This window comes from Peromyscus maniculatus, chromosome 23 (genome assembly GCF_049852395.1).
Source record: "Peromyscus maniculatus bairdii isolate BWxNUB_F1_BW_parent chromosome 23, HU_Pman_BW_mat_3.1, whole genome shotgun sequence".
Taxonomy (NCBI): domain Eukaryota; kingdom Metazoa; phylum Chordata; class Mammalia; order Rodentia; family Cricetidae; genus Peromyscus; species Peromyscus maniculatus.
This window is the reverse complement of record NC_134874.1, coordinates 53,018,011-53,039,333: the sequence shown is the minus strand read 5'-3', so window position 1 is coordinate 53,039,333 and position 21,323 is coordinate 53,018,011. Positions and strand designations below refer to the sequence as shown.

Here is a 21,323-nt window from a genome sequence, read left to right as displayed (position 1 = left end):
GAACCAATGCAAAGAAGAAAGCCAAGAGGTCAGAGCTAAGAGCTAAAACCTTACCCTTCCTCCTGCCGTGGTCCTACCTCTCCGAAAGAGAGCTACTTCCTGTGTTAAAGTCTTTATATAGACTTTCTGTTCTGCCTTCTCATTGGTTGTAAACCCAACCACATGGCCGCCTCGTCATGGCCTGTCTGTATAGGCCTCCAGGTCTTCTATGGTTGGTATTGATATTAAAGGCGTGTGTATCCAATGCTGGCTGTATCCCTGAACACACAGAGACTTACCTAGCTCTGCTTATCAAGTGCTGGGATTACAAGCGTACGCCACCACCGCCCAGCTTTCCTATGGCTTGCTAATAGCTCTGACCCCCGGGCAACTTTATTTATTAACATACAAATAACATTTTAATACAAATAAAATACCACCATAGTGGACACAGATGTCTCAGTACTGTTTGAGGGGACAAAGGAGATCTGACAGAAGCTAAATGACCTGTGGCCCCAGTTAGTATCCCCAGCCTCTGAAAGTGAGCCAGGCGAACCAGAGACCTAGATGGTGACAGTTTCTGACCTTTTTTGTTATCTTCTGAACAGAAGCATGGCTACTTCTTCACTTTCTGTCTCAGGAATTTCTTTGAGGCCATCCCTAACCGATAGCCATGCAGAGAAAAGAATTTGGAGAAATGTAGTTACCATCTAAAGACATTGATATTGTCATTCATAGTCTGTCCTTTTAATCACACCTTTGCTGTGCATTATACAGATGTTTGTTCAGATAGCACACAAGCTTAAAGTTATGCTCTCCAGTTTTAAAATAGTTTCTCTTTGCATAAGTCACAATGAATACTCACTGTTTTGTAACTTAAATATCATCCCATGAGGTTAGCTGTTAGTAGGTGGATATATAGAAAGGGAGATAAAACTATAATTTGGTTAATATATACATACTTTTGTATTAAACTAAAGCAGAAATACTCAGTTATTTCTGCAGCTAGTTATGTGGTTATTGTCATCCATAATTACCTTCTTCCACTGTCATTCCCCAGTCCCTCTGTGTTTGGCAGGTATTCCAGCTGTTTGTGGTTTCTCGTGTGGTGAGGTGACTCAAACGTACTCTTGAAGGGTCTGGGCAATTAGCAGTTCTCCTGGACTGTTTCACTACTTTAATTACAGTACACGGAATGTCAGTGCATCCTAGAGGAGCTTCTGCAGTCCAGACGGTATTTGTCAGTCTTCTTGTGCAGTGGCAAGCCAGTCACTCTAGTTAGTTGGTTGATTGAAGACAAGGTGGTGGTGGCGGCGGCGGCAGTCTCCGTTTACAGTTTAGTAACACCACTGCAGCATCCCTTCCTTAGGAGCCAAGAGAGCACCCTCCTGAATGCTCTCCTCCATCCCATACTGGGGATGCTAGGCAAGAGTTACCACAGAGCCATAGCCCCAGCTGTGATTAGGATCTAGATTAACAGGAGTCTTAAGTTGTGAGAATAGGAAGAAAAAAAAGGTGGAAGAAATAATATCTATATGCAGGTAGAAATAAGCTGATAAAGGAAAACAAATGATGAAGATAGAAATTTATGGTTTTCTGGAGTAATGCCCTAGAGGAAGAAAGGGTTATTAATGCAAGGGTGGTTTTATTTGGAAGTGCTGACCCTTTCTTGTGTGAGGAGATGTATGTGATCATAGCATACATATAGACTGTGATAGATGATGTGATCTATAGCTCTCAGTGACTTAGGAAGCAAAGCTGGCAGTTAGAATGAGAATGAAAGGCTGGGGTAGTGGTGCGTGCCTGGAATAAATAAACAGATCATGAGTGAACTAACCAGTACAAGCTAATATCCATTCTCAAGTCAATTGTATCTAATACAGCAGTGTTTACTTACATTGTTAGCCCTGAAAAGTACAGACTAAATTAGTGCACAGGTATAGCTGTTAGCAACTAAGCTCTTCTTCTAGGTAAATCTGGTAGACATTTTGATTTTTTGGGGGAGGTTTGTTTGCTTAAGGCGTACAATTACATTAGAGTTTTTACAAGTTAATTTTAAATTAATGTGAAATGCTTAGGATAAGATCTTTTTCAGAAAGGAAAATACTTCTGTAGCATTTATGCCAGAGTCACTTGTGCTTTGAGGAAGGCAGTTTTCTGCCCAAATGGCTAGCTTTGCCACAACGAAAGCCAAGTCCACATGGAGGTTATCTATGCCCATCATCCTCTTAGAAGTATTAATCATCTTAAATGCCGTATTCTGTAGGTCTCTGAAGCATTTGAAGGTCATCTATTTATCTCAAATATATCTGTTTAGCCTTGAAAACATACCTAACATGACTACAAGTTTGATTGTTATAGATGCCTAACTACTAACCGGCATTTTTTAATTATCCTAAACAGTTTGAAATAATAACTTTCAAGGACTAGAACTTTATATTACATATAAAAATGAGCTGCGTAGGTATAATACCTTAAACAAGAATAGAAACATATATGCAGTATAATAAAAATAACCTTAAATTTCTATCAGTGTACAAAAATCCACACGAATGTAAAATATTTGAGATGAATAGTTCTTTTTATCCTATGTTCCTGTATCCTCCAAATGAAGACCAACATTTTTTTCTTAAAATTTTTTAAAAATTTATTTTGCATACCAACCAGTTTCCCCTTCTTCTCCTTCTGTTCCCTTTCCCCATCTCCTTTCTACCCCCTCCATCCACTCCTCAGAATGGATCAGGCCATCCATAGGAGTCAACAACGTGTAGCATATCAAGTTGAGGCAGGACTAAGCTCCTCCCCAATGTATCAAGGCTGAGCCAGGCATCATCCCACCATAGGGAATATGTTTCATAAAGCTAGCTCCTGTGCCAGGGACAGTTCCTGATCTCACTGCTAGGGGCTCCACAAACAGACCAGGCTGCACAACTGGAAGACAAACATTTATAACTGACCAAATGACCAAAAACCACCCATCCCACCTCTTAGGAATGCGGGCGTTGTGTACTCTAGACTGCTTCCTGTTGTCTGGGGACGACAGCATCCCCAGAGGGCCCTGAGAGAAGAGATAATGGTCAAGTCCTGAGAAAACTAGCTATGACGTTTGCTGTCCAGTCTCTGTGTAAGGGGAAAGTGTAAGGCTTATCTGAGGTCCTGGCTACAATAGTCTGTGAGGCTGGACCATCTCAGCCAGCAGCCTTGAAGTTGTTCTGGATGCAGAACTCTGAGGAAACTAACTGCAGCAGAGGCATCTGAGAGGCTGGGTCACCTGGGTCACCTGTTTTCATTGGTGTCTGGTCCCCTTGCTCTGAAAACACACAAATTTTCAAAGGTAATATACATATCTGCCTTAACACAATATGGACTGTGTGTTGTACACAAGCCAGCCAAAGATGATTTTTTTTTGTTTTTTTTGTTTGAGCAGGTAAAAGACATCTGTGAACTTTATATGTTTGTTTGGACTGTATAACCAAACCTCTATCCATGGCATAATGAAAAGATGGCATGTAATAATAAGTCATGAGGACTCTGTAACCAACAAGATTTATGTATCATCTATTCTCAGAGCTGTTCTCATGTCAGGAGATCCACATATATGTCACCTGTCTTGCAGTTTTTCTAGGTTTATTTCTTTATGTCTGTAGCCAAGATTTTCAGGAGATCTCTCCCAGTCAAATCTGGTCTCTATTAATTTTGAAGGAATCCACAGCCTTGCATTTCCTGTGGAAATAAAAGCATAACCTCTCCTCCAATTCAATACATTTTCTGAATTCCATTTTAAAATTAAGATTCTTCTTTTGAGAATTCTCTGTTTAGCTCTTTAGCCCATTTTTAAATTGGATTGTTCAGTATTTTGATGTCTAGTTTATTGAGTTCTTTATATACTTTGGAGATCAGTCCTCTGTCAGATGTGGGGTTGGTGAAGATCTTTTCCCATTCTGTAGGCTGTCTTTTTGTCTTACTGACTGTGTCTTTTGCCCTACAAAAGCTTCTCAGTTTCAAGAGGTCCCATTTATTAATTGTTGTGCTCAGGGTCTGTGCTACTGGTGTGATATTTAGGAGGTGGTCTCCTGTGCCAGTGCATTCAAGAGTGCTTCCTACTTTCTCTTCTATCAAGTTCAGTGTAACTGGATTTATGTTGAGGTCTTTGATCCACTTGGACTTGAGTTTTGTGCATGGTTACAGATATGGATCTATTTGTAATCTTTTACATACTGACATCCAGTTATGCCACCACCATTTGTTGAAGATACTTTATTTTTTCCATTGTATAGTTTTGGCTTCTTTGTCAAAAATCAGGTATTCAGAGGTGTGTGGATTAATGTCAGGGTCTTCAATTTGATTCCATTGGTCCATATGTTGGTTTTTTATGACAGTACCAGGCTGTTTTTATTACTATAGCTCTATAGTAGAGCTTGAGGTCAGGGATGGTGATGCCTCCAGATGTTGCTTTATCATACAGGATTCTTTTAGCTATCCTGGGTTTTTTGTTTTTCCATATAAAGTTGAGCATTGTTCTTTCTAAGTCTGTGAAGAATTGTGTTGGGATTTTGATGGGGATTGCATTGAATCTGTAGATTGCTTTTGGTAAGATTGCCATTTTTACTATGTTAATCCTGCCTATCCATGAGCATGGGAGATCTTTCCATTTTCTGATATCTTCTTCAATTTCTTTCTTTAGAGACTTAAAGTTCTTATCATACAGGTCCTTCACCTGTTTAGTTAGTGTTACCCCAAGGTATTTTATATTATTTGTGGCTATTGTAAAGGGTGATGTTTCTCTGACTTCTTTCTCAGCTCTTTTATCATATGTGTATAGGAGGGCTACTGATTTTTTTTGAGTTGATCTTGTATCCTGCCACTTTACTGAAGGAGTTTATCAGCTGTAGGAGTTCCCTGGTAGAATTTTTGGGGTCACTTATGTATACTGTCATATCATCTGCAAATAGTGAAAGCTTGACTTCTTCCTTTCCAGTTTGTATCCCCTTGATCTCCTTTTGTTGTCTTATTCTAGCTAGAACTTCAAGTACTATATTGAATAAATATGGGGAGAGTTGACAGCCTTGACTTGTTCCTGATTTTAGTGGAATCGCTTTGAGTTTCTCTCTGTTTAATTTGATGGTGGCTGCTGGCTTGCTGTAAATTGCCTTTATTATGTTTAAGTATGTTCCTTGTATTTCTGATCTAAGACCTTTATCATGAAGGGGTGTTGGATTTTGTCAAAGTCTTTCAGCATCTAATGAGATGATCATGTGGTTTTTTTCTTTCAGTTTGTTTATATGGTGTATTACATTGACAGATTTTCATATGTTGAACCATCCTTGCATCCCTGGGATGAAACCTACTTGGTCATGGTGGATAATTTTTTTGATGTGTTCTTGGATACGGTTTGCCAAAATTTTGAATATTTTTGCATCAATGTTTATGAGGGAGATTGGTCTGTAGTTCTCTTTCTTGGTTGCATCTTTGTGTGGTTTGGGTATCAGGGTAACTGTACCCTCATAAAAAGAATTTGGTCATGTTCCTTCTGTTTCTATTGTGTGGAACAATTTGAAGAGTATTGGAATTAGCTCTTCTTTGAAAATCTGGTAAAATTCTGCATTGAAACCATCTGGTCCTGAGCTTTTTTTTGGTTGGGAGACTTTTAATGACTGTTTCTATTTCTTTAGGGGTTATTTGTTCTATTTAAATAGTTTATCTGGTCTTGATTTAACTTTGGTATGTAGTATCTATGGAGAAAATTGTCCATTTCTTTCAGATTTTCCAATTTTGTGGAGTACAGGTTTTTGAAACATGACCTGATGATTCTCTGGATTTCCTCGTTGACTTTTGTTATGTCTCCCTTTTCATTTCTGGTTTTGTTAATTTGGATGCTCCCTCTTTGCCTTTTGGTTAATTTGGCTATGGGTTTGTCTATCTTGTTGATTTTTTTCAAAGAAACAACTCTTTGTTTCATTGATTCTTTGTATTGTTCTCTTTGTTTCTGTTTCATTGATTTCAGCCCTCAATTTGATTATTTCCTGGCATCTATTCCTCCCGGGTGAGTTTGTTTCTTTTTGCTCTAGAGCTTTCAGTTGTGCTGTTAAGTCATTGGTATGGGATTGCTCCATCTTCTTTATGTGTGCATTTAGAGCTATGAATTTTCCTCTTAGTACTGCTTTCATCATCTCCCATAAGTTTGGGTATGTTGTACTTTCATTTTTGTTGAATTCTAGGAAATCTTTGATTTCTTTCTTTATTTCTTCCTTGACCCAGTGGTGTTTCAGGTGGGCATTATTCAGTTTCCATGAGATTGTACGCTTTCTATAGTTTTTGTTGTTGTTGAAATCTTAACATTAAGACATGGTGGTCTGATAAGATACAGGAGGTTATTCCAATGTTTTTGTATCTGTTGAGATTTGCTTTGTGACCGAGTATGTGGTCAAATTTTGAGAAGGTTCCATGGGGTACTGAGAAGGTATATTCTTTTGTGTTAGGGTAGAATGTTCTATAGATATCTATTAAGTCCATTTGAGTCATAACATCTGTTAGGTCTTTTATTTCTCTGTTAAGTTTTAGTATGGTAGATTTGTCCTTTGGTAAGAGTGGTGTGTTGAAATCTCCCACTACTAGTGTGTGGTGTTTGATGTGCGATTTAAGCTTTAGTAAAGTTACTTTTATAAATGTGGGTGCCTTTGTATTTGGGGCATAAATGTTCAGAATCGAGACTTCATCTTGGTGGGTTTTCCTGTGATAAATTTGTAATGTCCTTCCCGATCTCTTTGGGTTTATTTTAGTTTGAAGTCTATTTTATTAGATATTAGTATAGCTACACCAGCTTGCTTCTTAGGTCCATTTGATTGGAAAGCCTCTTTCCAGCCTTTTACTCTGAGGTCTTTGAAGTTTAGGTGTGCAGGATCCTGTTAGCCTGTCCCCCACCACCACCCAGACAGGCTTTCTCTGTGTAGTTTTGTGCCTTTCCTGGAACTCGCTTTGTAGACCAGGCTGGCCTCGAACTCAACAGGGATCCGCCTGCCTCTGCCTCCCGAGTGCTGGGATTAAAGGTGTGCACTACCACCGCCCGGCACCTGTGTCTTCTTATAGATGAGTTGAGACCATTGATATTGATGGATATTAATGACCAGTGATTGTTAATTCTTGTTATTTTTTTTTGTGGTAGTGTTGTGTTTCCTTCTTAGATAATCCCACACCAATAAATATCAATTGCCTGAGTTTTCATGGGTGTGTTTAATTTCCTTAAGTTGGATTTTTCCTTCTAGTGCTTTCTGTAGGTCTGAGTTTGTGAACAGGTATTGATTAAATCTGGTTTTATCCTGGAATATTTTGTTTACCCCGCCTATGGTGATTGAGAGTTTTGCTGGGTATAATAGTCTGGGTTGGCATCCATGGCCTCTTAGTGTCTGCATAAGATTTGTCCAGGACCTTCTAGCTTTCATAGTCTCTATTGAGAAGTCTGGTGTTATTCTGATGGGTCTGTCTCCCTTTATATGTTACTTGGTCTTTTTCCTTTGTGGCTCTTAAAATTTTTCCTTTGTTCTGTATGTTTAGTGTTTTGATTATTATGTGGTGAGGGGACTTTTTTTTTTTTTTTGGATCCAGCCTATTGGTGTTCTTGTATCTTTATAGGTATTTCTTTCTTTACGTTAGGAAAGTTTTCTTCTGTGATTTTGTTGAATATATTTTCTGTTGAGTTGGTATTCTTTTCCTTCTTCTATCCCTATTATTCTTAGGTTTGGTCTTTTCATCGTGTCCCAAATTTCTTGGACGTTTTGTGTTACAACTTTTTTGGCTTTAGTGTTTTCTTTGACTGACGAATCTATTTTCTCTATTGTGTATTCAACATCAGAAATTCTCTGTTCCAGCTCTTGCATTCAGTTGGTTATGCTTGCTTCTGTAGTTTCTGTTCATTTAGTCAGAATTTCTATTTCCAGTTTTCAGCATTCTCTCAGTTTGTGTTTTCTTTATTGCCTCATTTTCAGTTTTCATATCTTGTACTGTTTCCTTTATCTGTTTACTTTTTCTTGACTTTCTTTGATTTCTTCTAATTTTTTTGTTTGTTTTTTCTTCCGTTTCTTTCTTTCTTTTTTAAAGATTTATTTATTATGTATACAGTGAGTGTTTGACCTGCAGGCCAGAAGAGGGTACCAGATCTCATTGTAGATGGTTGTGAGCCACCATGTGGTTGCTGGAAATTGAACTCAGGACTTCTGGAAGAACAGCCAGTGCTCTTAACCTTTGAGCCATCTCTCCAGCCCTCTTCCATTTCTTTAAGGGATTTTTTATTTCCTCTTTAAGGGAGTTTTTTTTTTTTTTTTTTTTTTTTTTCTCCCCGAGATAGGGTTTCTCTGCGTAGTTTTGCGCCTTTCCTAGAGCTCACTTGGTAGCCCAGGCTGGCCTCGAACTCACAGCGATCCGCCTGGCTCTGCCTCCCGAGTGCTGGGATTAAAGGCGTGCGCCACCACCGCCCGGCTTTTTCTTTTTTTTTTTTTTTTTAAATAACTTATTTATTCTTATTTTGTGTACATTGGTATTTTGCCTGTGTAAGGGTGTCAGATCTTGGAGTTACAGACAGTTATGAGCTGCCATGTAGGTGCTGGGGATTGAACCTGGGTCCTCTAGAAGAGCAGTCAGTGCTCTTAACCACTGAGCCATCTCTCCAGCCCAAAGGGATTTTTTATTTCCTCCTTAAGGGCCTCTATCATCTTCTTAAAGTCATTTTTAGGATTGATTTCCTCTGCCTTGGTATGTTTAGGTCTTGCAGGTGTAGAATCACTAGGTTCTGATGTTGTCATATAGGTCTTTATGTTGTTGCCTGTATTTTTGTACTGGCATCTACTCATCTCTTCCTCTGCTCGGTGCAGGCAGTGTCTGTGTCTGAAGGTGCCTGTCTTGTTCTAATTGATAGTTTTAGTCCACTAGGAGTTCTTGGTCGAATCGGTGCTGTTGTGCTCTGTTTCTTTGGGAGCAGCTTAGTCCAATCAGTATTAGTGGGTTATGTCTCAGGGAGCAGTTGTTCCCAATTGGTGTAGGGTGGGCTTATGGCTCCAATGGTTGTTGGGTTCATAGGGACTGGTTTTTTTTTTTTGGTGAGGGAGCAGGGAAAGGTAGCTTTCTGGTCCCTGGGGCTCTGATGGCTGGGGCCTAGGGGCTAGAGAGACCTGGTCTGCTGGACTGGAGATGGGGCCTTACTTGTTCCCAGTTGGTGTAGGGTGGGCTTATGATTCTGGTGATCCAGGGGCTGGAGAGATGGCTCAGAGGTTAAGAGTACTGACTGGTCTTCCAGAGGTCCTAAGTTCAATTCCAGCAACCACATGGTGGCTCACAATCATCTATAATGAGATCTGGTGCCCTCTTCTGGCATGGAGGCATATATGCAGGCAGAACACTATGTACATAATAAGTAAGTAAAATCTTTAAAAAAAAAAAAAGAAAGAAAGAAAGAAAGAAAGGAAAGCATTCTGGTGATCTGGTTTGGTGGCTGGGTGTTCTCAGGTTATGTTTTGCTCACTCATCAACTCCTCAGCTGATCTTGTTTCCTCAGACTGCAGGCTGTAGGCTTCTGAAACCTTTCCCAAATGGATCTCAGCTGAGCCTTTTTTGTTGTTGTTGTTGTTGTTGTTGTTGTTCAGACAGGGTTTCTCTGTGTAGTTTCAGTGCCTGGATCTTGCTCTGTAGATTAGGCTGGCCTTGAATTTACAGAGATGCACCTGGCTCTGCCTCCCGAGTGCTGGGATTAAAGGCGTGCGCCACCACTGCCTGGCATGGTAGCACCTCTTAAAGGAGCTGTATCTGGTTATTGTTGTTGTTTTTTTTTTTTTCTTTTTCAGCTTTCTTAGGCTCTATGTGGAAATTCAATTTGGGCCCGCCATTTATAGTTGGCATTTTCTTTGGGCTGCCAACTGGCTCCCAAATATGGAGACTTATTAATTATGAATGCTCAGCCTTAGCTTAGGCTTGTCTCACTAGCTCTTTTAACTTAACCTGTTTTTCTTCATATACGTTTTGCCTTGGGGCTTTTTGCCTTTATTCATTATGAATGTCCTACTTTTCCTGCTTCCTCTGTGTTTGGCTGCCTGGCCTCTAGTATCTTCCTGTCATCTCCTTTTCTTTCGATCCTGTGCCTAAATTCCTCCTTCTACTTACTCTCCCTGCCTGGAAGTCCTGCCTATACCTCCTTCCTTGCTACTGGCCATCCAGCTTTTTATTAGACCAATCAGGTGCCTTAGGCAGGCAAGGTGAAACAGCAACCCAGCTTTACATAATTAAACAAATTCAACGTCTTTACATAGTTAAACAAATATTCCTCAACATAAACAAATGCAACACATTTTTACATAGTTAAATATTCCACAACATAAGCAAATGCAACACATCTTTACATAGCTCAACAAATATTCCACATCAACATGGGAAGCATCATTTATTGTAAGAGTAATAAGAATTACTCATGTGCTGAGCAGCGGTGGCTCACGCCTTTAATTCCAGTACTCAGGAGGAAGAACCAGGTGTATCTCTTGTGAGTTCGAGGCCAGCCTGGTCTACAGAGTGGTCTCCAGGACAGGCACCAAAACTACTCAGAGAAACCCTGTCTCAAAAAATAAAAAACCAAAACAACAACAACAACAAAAAAGAATTATTCATGTACTTTTTTTTTTTTTTTTTGGTTTTTCGAGACAGGGTTTCTCTGTGTAGCTTTGCGCCTTTCCTGGAACTCACTTGGTAGCCCAGGCTGGCCTTGAACTCACAGAGATCCGCCTGGCTCTGCCTCCCGAGTGCTGGGATTAAAGGCATGCGCCACCACCGCCCGGCTCATGTACTTTTTATGACTAAATTCTTACAATAATCTGTAATACTTTCATTATTTTCTTATATTTGAGGAGACAGGGTGCCTAAGTTAATAAAACAGTGGTTCTCAACCTTCCTAATGTTGTGACCTCTTAATATACTTCTTCATATTGTGACCCCTCACCATAAAATTATTTTTGTTGTTTATTAATTACTGCAAAGAATCGTGATGTAAATATTTGATATGCAACCCCTGTGAAAGGGTCATTTGATCTCCAAAGGGGTTGTGACACACAGGTAGAGAATCACTATACTAAATTGTTAGTTAAAATTTTTTTCTTTTTGTTAATGTTAATATAAACTCTACATTTGAATAAGTTTCTGCGTGAACCCAAAATTGTTACCCTTTTAGTGCCATCTAAGGTTTTTTTTTTTAAAGATGTATTTACTATGTATACAGTATTCTACCTGCATGTGTCCCTGCATACCAGAAGAGGGCACCAGATCTCATTACAGATGGCTGTGAGCCACCATGTGGTTACTGGGAATTGAACTCAGGACCTTTGGAAGAGCAGTCAGTGCTCTTAACCACTGAGCCATCTCTCCAGCCCCCATCTAAGTTTTTTTTTTCCTTTTTTTCCCTTTGTTTTTAATGAGTAGTAGTTTAAAAGTTTTTTTTGAATAGTAGCTTTTTAATTAAATCTTTATTAAGTGGTAGTTTTAAAAAATAGTAAAAAAAGAATTATGATTAAATTCCCTAATGTAATAATGTTTTATTTTACTAATGTGAAATTGCTACACCAGGGCATCTCGGCTTGGAGAATGATCCCATAGTGTTTTTTCTTCCCCTCCCCTCCCTGCACTCTCTGAGGAGCGTCCTTGGGTCCCATGGTGTTTGCTCCCGAGTCAGCTCCTGAAGTCTGCACTCCTGACTTTCACTCACTTTTCTTCTCTTTCTGTGCCTTAAACCGTCTTTTCCTCTTTAGGCTTGCTGCTCTTGGTTTAGTCAAAACAATAAAGACTTTGTTCCTGGGAATTGAACTCAGGACCTTTGGAAGAGCAGTCAGTGCTCTTAACCACTGAGCCATCTCTCCAGCCCCCATCTAAGTTTTTTTTTTTCCTTTTTTTTCCCTTTGTTTTTATTTTTTTATTTTGGTTTTTCGAGACAGGGTTTCTCTGTGTAGCTTTGTATCTTTCCTGGAACTCACTCTGTAGACCAGGTTGGCCTCGAACTCACAGAGATCCGTCTGCTTCTGCCTCCTGAGTGCTGGTATTAAAGGCATGCGCCACCACCGCCCTGTCTCGAAAAACCAAAATAAAAAACCTTTCCAAAGTTTCTAAGGGGGAAAAAAAAGACATTTGAGCAGCCAAGGCTTTTGATAATCTGCTTTCTTCTCTAGCAGGATCTTCCGTTACTTTGAGAAGGAGTTTTGAGTCGTGGTGTCTGAGATGGTTGGTCTGTCATGCTCCCCCCCACTTCTGTGCGTGTGCCTGCACAGCACATTCTGTTGGTAGTCTCTAAGATTTCACTTGTGTGGTTTCCCAAGGGCATTCAGACTCCTCAAGGTGTGACTTGCTCTGGTACATGCTGTTCATTATAGCAGTCAAATCACATTGGATATATATCTATAGCTACACAGTATCACTAGTGTATGCTTTTAAATGTTTTCATTATGTAAATTCATTGAACATGGTACCTCTGTGTCTTTATGTTCTGTTGCTGTGAAAGAGACACCATGACCAAGGCAACTTAGAGGAGAAAGCATTTCATTGGAGAGGTAGTTACAGTTTATAGGGCTATTTCATGACTATCATGGCCAGGATTATGATGACAGGCAGGCAGGCAGGCTGGTTGGGTACTGGAGCAGTAACTAAAATCTTTCATCTGATCTGTAAGTTGTAGGCAGAGGTGGTGGGGAGCAAAGGCAGAGAGACCTAGAGACAGGGCTGGCGTGGGCTTTTGAAACCTCAAAGCCCACCCCCAGTGATACACCTTCTCCAACAAGGACACACCTTCTAATCCTTCCCGAACAGTTCACCAATTGAGAAACACAGTGAGCCTCTGGTGGGCCACATATTTTTCATCAGTCCCTTTGTTGGACACCTTGGTTGGTCATGTAAGTTAGCTGTTAAAAGTAGAGCTGCAGTGAACACTGATGTGCAAGTGTCTCTGTATTGTACTGACTTAGAGTCTTCTGGGAAATACACAGGAGATGTATACATGCCCCTCCCCCTCATACCCCCTCTCCCTCCCCTTCCCTCATCTGTGTATTATTTTTTGGCAGTGCTAAGAATTGAGCCTAGAAGCCGGGCAGTGGTGGCACACGCCTTTAATCCCAGCACTCGGGAGGCAGAGCCAGGCGGATCTCTGTGAGTTCGAGGCCAGCCTGGGCTACCAAGTGAGTTCCAGGAAAAGGCGCAAAGCTACACAGAGAAACCCTGTCTCGAAAAACCAAAAAAAAAAAAAACAAAAAAAAAAAACCAAAAAAAAAAAACAAAGAAAAAACAAAAAAAAAACCAGCTTTATTTAGTTATGACTCACTTGCCATATAATACACTGAAGTGTACATTCAGTGATTTGGATTTACCTGCCTCTGCCTCCTGAGTACCAGGACCTTTGCACATCTCGTAAAGATTTATTTATTTAGTCTCTAAGATTAATTAATTAATTAATTAATTATGTATACAATAGTATGCCTGCAGGCCAAAAGAGGGAGCCAGATCTCATTATAGATGCTTTTGATCTACCATGTGGGGACATTGAACTCAGGACCTCTGGAAGATCAGCCAACTCTTTTAACCCCTGAGCCATCTCTCCAGCCTGTAAAGATTTATTTTTATTTATGTGTATGTCTGTGTGCAGGTGCCCATGGAGGCCAGCTGAAGGTATCCAATCCTGTGGAGCTGGAGTTACAGGCGGTTGTGACATGCCAGTATAGATGCTGGGAAACTGTGGTCCTTTGGAATGGTTACAAGTGCTCTTAAGTCTTAACTGCTGAGCCATCTCTCCAACCCCGCTCTGTTGGATTGTCAGCCAGGGGAGGGGGGGTAGTAGTGCACACCTTTAATCCCAGCACTCAGGAGGCAGAGCCAGGCGGATCTCTGTGAGTTCGAGGCCAGCCTGGGCTACCAAGTGAGTTCCAGGAAAGGCGCAAAGCTACACAGAGAAACCCTCTCTTGAAAAACCAAAAAAAAAAATAAAATAAATAAATAAAAAATAAATAAATAAATAAATAAAAGTTAGATTGTCTCTTTAATCATTAAATTGTAATAGTTTTTTTTATACAATTTAGGGACAAGCAAGTTCCTTATTGGGCACATGATTTGTATAAAATTTCCTCCATTCTGCAGATTATTTTTCTCATTTTTGATGGAATTCCTTTTCATACAAATTTTAATCAGTTTATTTTTATTTTTCATCTTTTTGCTGTCATAGCTGGGAACTGTTTGCACTGCCTAATTAATGCAAGGTCATCCAGATTTAAACCTGTTTTCCTCTGAGAGGGGTATGTATGTATGTGTATTTTAGATTAAACCTTTATTTCCACAGTGAATGTTTGTATATGATGTGAAGTTGTTCCACACACTGCTATTTAAAAATCTTTGTATGTATATGCCATGTATGTTCCCAGATAGACAGCAAGACCAGAAATAAGCTATAGTTATTAAGGCAGTGAGTCACTACAGGGAATCTTGGCTCTTTGCTCATATAAATGAAAATATCTTTAAGGGGCCTTGAATTTATATATAGGATGCTTTTGGGGTGCTTTGAGGTGCTAGATAATTTGAAAACTCTTTGAGGTCCCTTAATATTTGTATCGATCTGTGGAATGTTTTGAGAGGAGGACTGATATTTTTAATGCTAAACATCTTTAGATATGAACACAGCATATCTTTAATCATTTAGACTTTATTTAATGCCATTTAGTAAAATTTTGTTTACATAGATTTGAAATATTTTTGTTAGCTTTTAAACAAGGAAAAGTTCTGCTTTTGTTTATTTTTGTTGTTAAAGATTTATTTATTTATTTATTATATATAGTGCTGTGTCTGCATTTTGCCTGCTGGCCAGAAGAGGGCATCAGATCTCATCATAGATGGTTGCGAGCCACCATGTGGGTGCTGGGAATTGAACTCAGGACCTCTGGAAGAGCAATCAATGCTCTTAACCACTGAGCCATTTTTCTAGCCCTTTGTTTCTTTTTTGTTCAAATGAAATGAAACAATTTCCTTTGAATTTTTGGAAATTTCTGTGAGCCTGATGTTTCTTTGTGGGAAGATTTAAGTTTTCAGTGATATTCAAGACTTTTTTATTTTCTCATCTTGAGTAGTTTTTGTTAAGTTTTTCTAGGAAATTATGTCACAGATATCAAATTTATTGACATAAATTAAGAGTCTTCAGCCAGGCATGGTGGCGCATGCCTTTAATACCAACACTTGGGAGGCAGAGGCAGGTGGATCTCCGAGTTTGAGACCAGCCTTGTCTACAGAGTGAGATCCAGGACAGCCAAGGCTGTTATACAGAGAAGCCCAGTCTCAAAAAACCAAGAGGGGTGGGGGAAAGAGAGCCTTCAGGGTGCCTGCTTTTTTGCTAATAAAATTATATTGAAACATATTCATTCATATTGTCTGGTTGAGATGTGTAGTTTTGAAAGAAGATATGAGCTCCAGACTAAAAACCTGTGCTATGTGATCTTTTATCTTAGAGAGAGAGAAAGAGAGAGAGAGAGAGAGAGAGAGAGAGAGAGAGAGAGAGAGAGAGAGAGAGAGAAGATACTGATTCCTGGTTTGAAGTATTATTTTTTGTTCTTTAAATTCTTTCATTTCTAGTGCAGCAGTCTCAGTTTTACTCCCCCGTTTTGTTCCCATTGTTCATTTCTTTCTTTTCTAGTAATCATCCACTTTAGAGACCTGTCCATTCTTTCAGCTGCTTTTATGCAGCCTATTTAATTTCAACTCTTAGCATTTTTACTGCTTGTTTGGAACCTTTCTTCTTTTCAATATGAATGTTTTACGCTCCAAGAGTTTCTAAGTATATGACTGTCTCTTATTCCTGTGTTTTATATGTAATATGCTAATTTTAAAATTATTTTGTTTTATGTGTATGGGTGTTTTGACTCAATATCTGTGCATCACATGTGTGTCTGGTGTCTACAGAGACCAAAAGAGGGTGTTGCTCGGGTACCCTGGAACTGGAGTTACAGATGGCTGTGAGCTGCCATGTAGGTGGGGCACTGAACCCAGCCAGGTCCCAGTGCTCTTCACTGCTGTACCATCTCTCCAGTTAGAATTATTTTATGATTTGTTTGCATTTTACATTTCTTAACATAGGGTCTCTCTCTCTCTCTCTCTCTCTCTCTCTCTCTGGATTTTTGAGACACGATTTCTCTGTGTAGCTTTGCACCTTTCCTGGATCTCCTTCTGTAGACCAGGCTGGCCTCGAACTCACAGAGATCTGCCTGGCTCTGCCTCTAGTGCTGGGATTAAAGGTGTGCGCTACCGCCGCCCAGTTCAGGGTATGTCTTTTTGATTTATTAATTAAATTGCCTTTTAGTTAGGAAGATATGGTGGGTTAAGGTTTGGGTCCTTTTGAATTTGTTAAGACATGCATTGTAGACAGATTGTCATCAATTTTTGTAAATCTTAGATTGCTTGTTTGAAAAGGTTCAGCAAGGGCTCTGGGTTTTGTAAATCTGAGTTTCTTAAAACTTTTTCTACTCATGACCCCATCTTGCCTGAGAAATGCTTATTTGACCTAGGTTATAGATGTAAAGGCAGATGTACAATTATAATATTTATTGGTAATTATATATATTTATATCTAATTTATTTTTTTCATTTTTCAAGACAGCGTTTCTCTGTGTAGTCCTGGCTGTCTTGGAACTCATTCTGTAGACCAGGCTGGCCTGGAACTCTGCCTCCTTGGATGCTGAGACTAAAGACATGTGCCACCACCGCCCAGCTATTTATTGATAATTATAAAGAAATTTATTTTAAAACAATTTTTGGTATTCACATAATTTTACCATTTAAGTAAAAAAGAAAATTTGCATACTAGCAAAATAGACCTTTTTTTTAAAACATAAAAATTGAATCTTGGGCCGGGCGGTGGTGGCGCACGCCTTTAATCCCAGCACTCAGGAGGCAGAGCCAGGCATATCTCTGTGAGTTCGAGGCCAGCCTAGGCTACAGAGTGAGTTCCAGGAAAGGCGCAAAGCTACACAGAGAAACCCTGTCTTAAAAAACAAAACAAAAAATTCAAATAAAATGACAAGAATAAAAAAAAAAAAAAACCAAAACAAAACAAATTGAATCTTGGCTGAGTATTTGATACTGCAAAATTAAACATTTCAACGTTTTTCAGCAATCAATATTTTAATTTTATAGTCATCAATGATGAGACTAGCTTTCACATAAATATGTAGTACAGAATGGCAGATGCATGCTTAGGGCTGTTTTAGAAATTGTTTGAAATTCTGTCTTAATCACAAGCCAAAAGATAATGATTTTTTTGTTGTTTTGGCCATTGTGTGTGTTGTAGTACGTGCCTGTGTGCCTCTGTGCCTGTGTTTGTGTGTGTATATGGGTGAATCAGAGGCTGGTGTTGGATGTCCTCCTTGGCAATTCCATCTTATTTTTGAGATACGTATTTCAGTAAGCCTGGAGGTCATTGATACGTTTTGACTGGCTGGTCAATGAATTCCAGGGGTCCGCCTGTGTCTCCTCTTCCAGCTGGGGTTACAGACAGCATTGATGCATTCAGCTCTGACATGAGCACTGGGAATCCAGACCAGGTCCTCATGCTTGTTCAGCTAAGCCAGTTTTCCAGCTCCGTAGTTAACAATTTCCTAGTGAAACTCAAGTTAGCAACTCAGAAGGGCTGTGTTTATAATCTCGCTTGCTAACGCAGTCCAGTCTGAAGATGACTTCTTATGGACATGCAGAGGAATGACAGCAGGGAATCGTAACTAAACCACTACAGTTCTGTAAGAACAGAAGATGTGTGTCCAGTGAAAACAGCACAGTCTACTGCACACCTCTCAGAGCTGGTCCAGGTGCTGTGTTGTGTGGTGTTGTGTGGTGGTGGTGTTGTGTCGTGTGATCTCACACACAGTGCTGTGTGTTTAGAACCAAGGCTGCATTGAAGTTGTGTGGTGCAGAATTGGTGAGGTCTTATTCATGTTGTATAGTCATTGTACATCTATCTGATTTTGGTCATTATGTGCTAAGAAACATTTGAATACTGTCAGAATTTTTACAACCCCCATATTCAATTACATGATCCCAAATGGAACTTGTGATCCATAGCTTAAGAAGCTGGGCTCTAAAAATTAATCAGATTCGTTAATTATAACCTCTAGTTTTTCTAGTGTATAATCTATCAGTAGTGGGAAAGATATTTTAAAACTTGTACTGTGAGACAAAGAAAGACAAAAACACCTCCAAAATTTGTATGATGTTTGTATCTGACATAAATTAGGTTGATTAATTTTCATGTTTAATAGTTTACATAAATTTTAATCACTTTGCTTGTGGCTTGAATTCTAATCATTTCTGGATAGAATCTTTTTTTTTTTTTTTTTTTTTTTTTTTTGGTTTTTCGAGACAGGGTTTCTCTGCGTAGCTTTGCACCTTTCCTGGAGCTCACTTGGTAGCCCAGGCTGGCCTCGAACTCACAGAGATCCGCCTGCCTCTGCCTCCCGAGTGCTGGGATTAAAGGCATGCGCTACCACCGCCCGGCTCTGGATAGAATCTTAAGCTAGGCCGCCTGGCTGGCCAGAGAGTCCTAGGGATCCTCTTAATTTCCACTTCCCCTGTACTAGGAGTACGTGTATGTGTGTGTGTGTGTGTGTGTGTGTGTGTGTGTGTGTGTGTGTGTGTGTGAGAGAGAGAGAGAGAGAGAGAGAGAGAGAGAGAGAGAGAGAGAGAGAGAGAGAGAGGTTCTGGAGCACAAACTCACATACTTAAGTTTTCACAGTGAGCACTTGACTGAGTCATTCTCCCCAGCTCTTTGTGTTTTAAAAGCTGTTTGGTCTGTTAAGAACATAGGCATTAGCCAGGAGGTGGTGGCACACACCTTTAATCCAAGCACTTGGGAGGCAGAGCCTAGCGGATTTCTGAGTTTGAGACCAGCCTGTGCTACAGAACAAATTCTGGGACAACCAGGACTACCCTGTCTTAAAACAAACAAAACAAAAAAATTATATATACATAAACATGATATATGCATAAATATATTATAACACACAGGCACCGAGGCTCAGTGGTTAAGAGTTCATACTGCTTTTGAAGGAGACCTGAGTTCAGTTCCCAGCACCCACATTAGACAGCTCACAGCTGACTGTAACTCCATTTCTCTGGGTTGGATAGCCTCTTCTGGCCTCCTTGGGCATTCATTGTACTTAAATGCACATATTGAGACACATAGACACATATTTGAAAATAAAATAAATGTTACAAAAAAATATAGGTACCTGATTTTTGTTGTTGGCTTCTAGTTTATTTTTTTCCTTTTCTTGGCCTTTTAAGACAGAGTCTTGCTGAGTAGCCTAAGGTGGGTCAGAATTTTCTGTGTAACCCAGACTAGCATCAAACCTACCATCCTTCTGCCTCAGCCTCCAAAATGCTAGAATTTTAGGGGCTACTTTTGCTTTTGTTTACCATGTCTGTCTTTTGTCTTGACTTGCATGCTTTAAAATGGTTATTTGCATTTGTCCTTCATGTTTCCTTTCTCTTTTGGTAGGAAAGTTACCTTCAGTCAACAACGTCCTTTTTCTTTAAAAAAAAAAAACTGTTACCTTTGAAATTCTGACTTTTAAAAAAATTGACACTAAAGCTGGGCTGTGGTGGCACATGCCTTTAGTCCCAGCACTGGGGAGGGAGAGGCAGGCAAATCTCTGAGTTCAAGGCTACCCTGGTCTACAGAGTGAGTTCTAGTACAGCCAGGGCTACACAGGGAAACCCTGTCTCAAAACAAAACAACAAAATTGACATAAACACAAAGGCCTTTCTGATCACTCTCCTCTTCCATTATCCATGCTAAAGTTGTTTAGTATTTTATTTTAGTTTTTTTTGTTCCCAAATTATACTTGTTTTTATGTGCAGTGATTGATTTTGTATGTATTTATAGTTTATTTTTAATTTTTTAATTTTTTTAAAGAGGCGTTCTCACTATGTAGCCCTGGTTGAATCGGAACTCTTTAGACTGGGCTGGCCTTGAATTCATAGAGATAGGCCTTGAACTTACTCTGCCTTGAGAGTGCTGGGATTAATGTGTTACTTTGCTTAACACAATTTTTAAAAACCATTTATTTGTTTTGTGTGTATGTATTTGTATAGTGAGATACTACATGCTTGTGGAAGTCAGAGGACAAATTGTGGGAGTTATTTCTCTCCATCTACTATGTGTGTTCTAAGGCTCGAACTCATTGTCAGGCTTGATTGCAGGTGCCTTTACCTGCTGAGCCATCTCAACTGGTCCCTAGCATGTTGATTTGTATTGGTGGTGCTTGCTTTATAGAAAATGCCATCTTATATTCATATTATTCATATATTGTACATACATTTAAGCATAGATCACAGCATATTGGCTATGCCAGTACAACTTGTTCTTTTTTAAAACAGTTTCTTCTTACATTTATTTATTCTATTTGTGTATATGTATTATGTGTGTGGGCACACATGAGGAGGTCAGAGGACAACTTGGGGGAAAGTAGGTTCTCCTACTGTGTAGGAAAATAAGGTCACCAACCTTGTTGCCAAGAGCCTTTACCCTGTAAGTCATTTCACTGACCAGACGTGTGTAATGGTTGTGTACTGTATTCCACAGTAATAATATTCTACACTTCATGAAGCTATAGCCTTGTCGATGCCAGATTTTTCTCATATTTACAATAAAATATTTTTTAATTAAAAAATTTTAACTATTATACACTACCCCCCCTCAAGGAAGGTTATAATTACATTTGAATGTCTGACAGATGAGTAGTTTTCAGAATATTCACTGAGTACCTTCTTGACATACAAGGAGTGTGTTCATTGAACTGCTCTTCACTCCGACAAGCACTGGGCATTGTTAACCAGGTTTTGGTTAGAAATGAGCTTCATGAGTGCAGTGAGTTTGAAGACCCTTCTTCTACAGAGTTGCATACCCTGGGTTACCATGCCTTGTGATCACTGGCCTTTGGTTATCTTATGTTGCCCCACATTGCTGCATCACTTGTTGAATAGTCTGAATTGTGCTTTGACTTGCGTTGAGATATAAAAGTGAGTGAATAAAATGGACTTCCATGCTTAATTCTAGTGTAGTGCAGGCTTTTGTTTTATGCCCATAGGAATTCAGTAAAAACTCAGTTGTCAGGAAAAAACTCTTGTTTTTTAACTTGTAGATGATGTTGACCTTATAGTTGATATTTCTGTCTTACTTATTTTAGGATCTTTGGCGCTTGTTAACTTATTAGTTATTTAAAGGGCTTTATATTTTATTTTGAAATCTATGAAGCCAGAAGTTAGGAACATCTATTGTTGTTTCTAGTCATGCACAGCATAAGCAGCAG

At 39.4% G+C, this 21,323-nt stretch overlaps 1 protein-coding gene across 6 annotated transcripts in view; it reads left to right on the top strand.

The window, feature by feature from the left end:
* Positions 1–21,323, top strand: part of Pds5b (PDS5 cohesin associated factor B) — a 163,223-nt gene that overhangs the window by 17,810 nt on the left and 124,090 nt on the right. The window contains exon 1 of one of the 6 annotated variants that reach the window (XM_076560100.1): positions 14,255–14,273. The exons of the other annotated variants lie outside the window; for them this stretch is intronic. The gene's annotated coding sequence lies outside the window, so the exon portion shown is untranslated. Of the gene's footprint in view, positions 1–14,254; positions 14,274–21,323 lie in introns of those variants that run through there. 6 annotated transcript variants of the gene reach the window in all.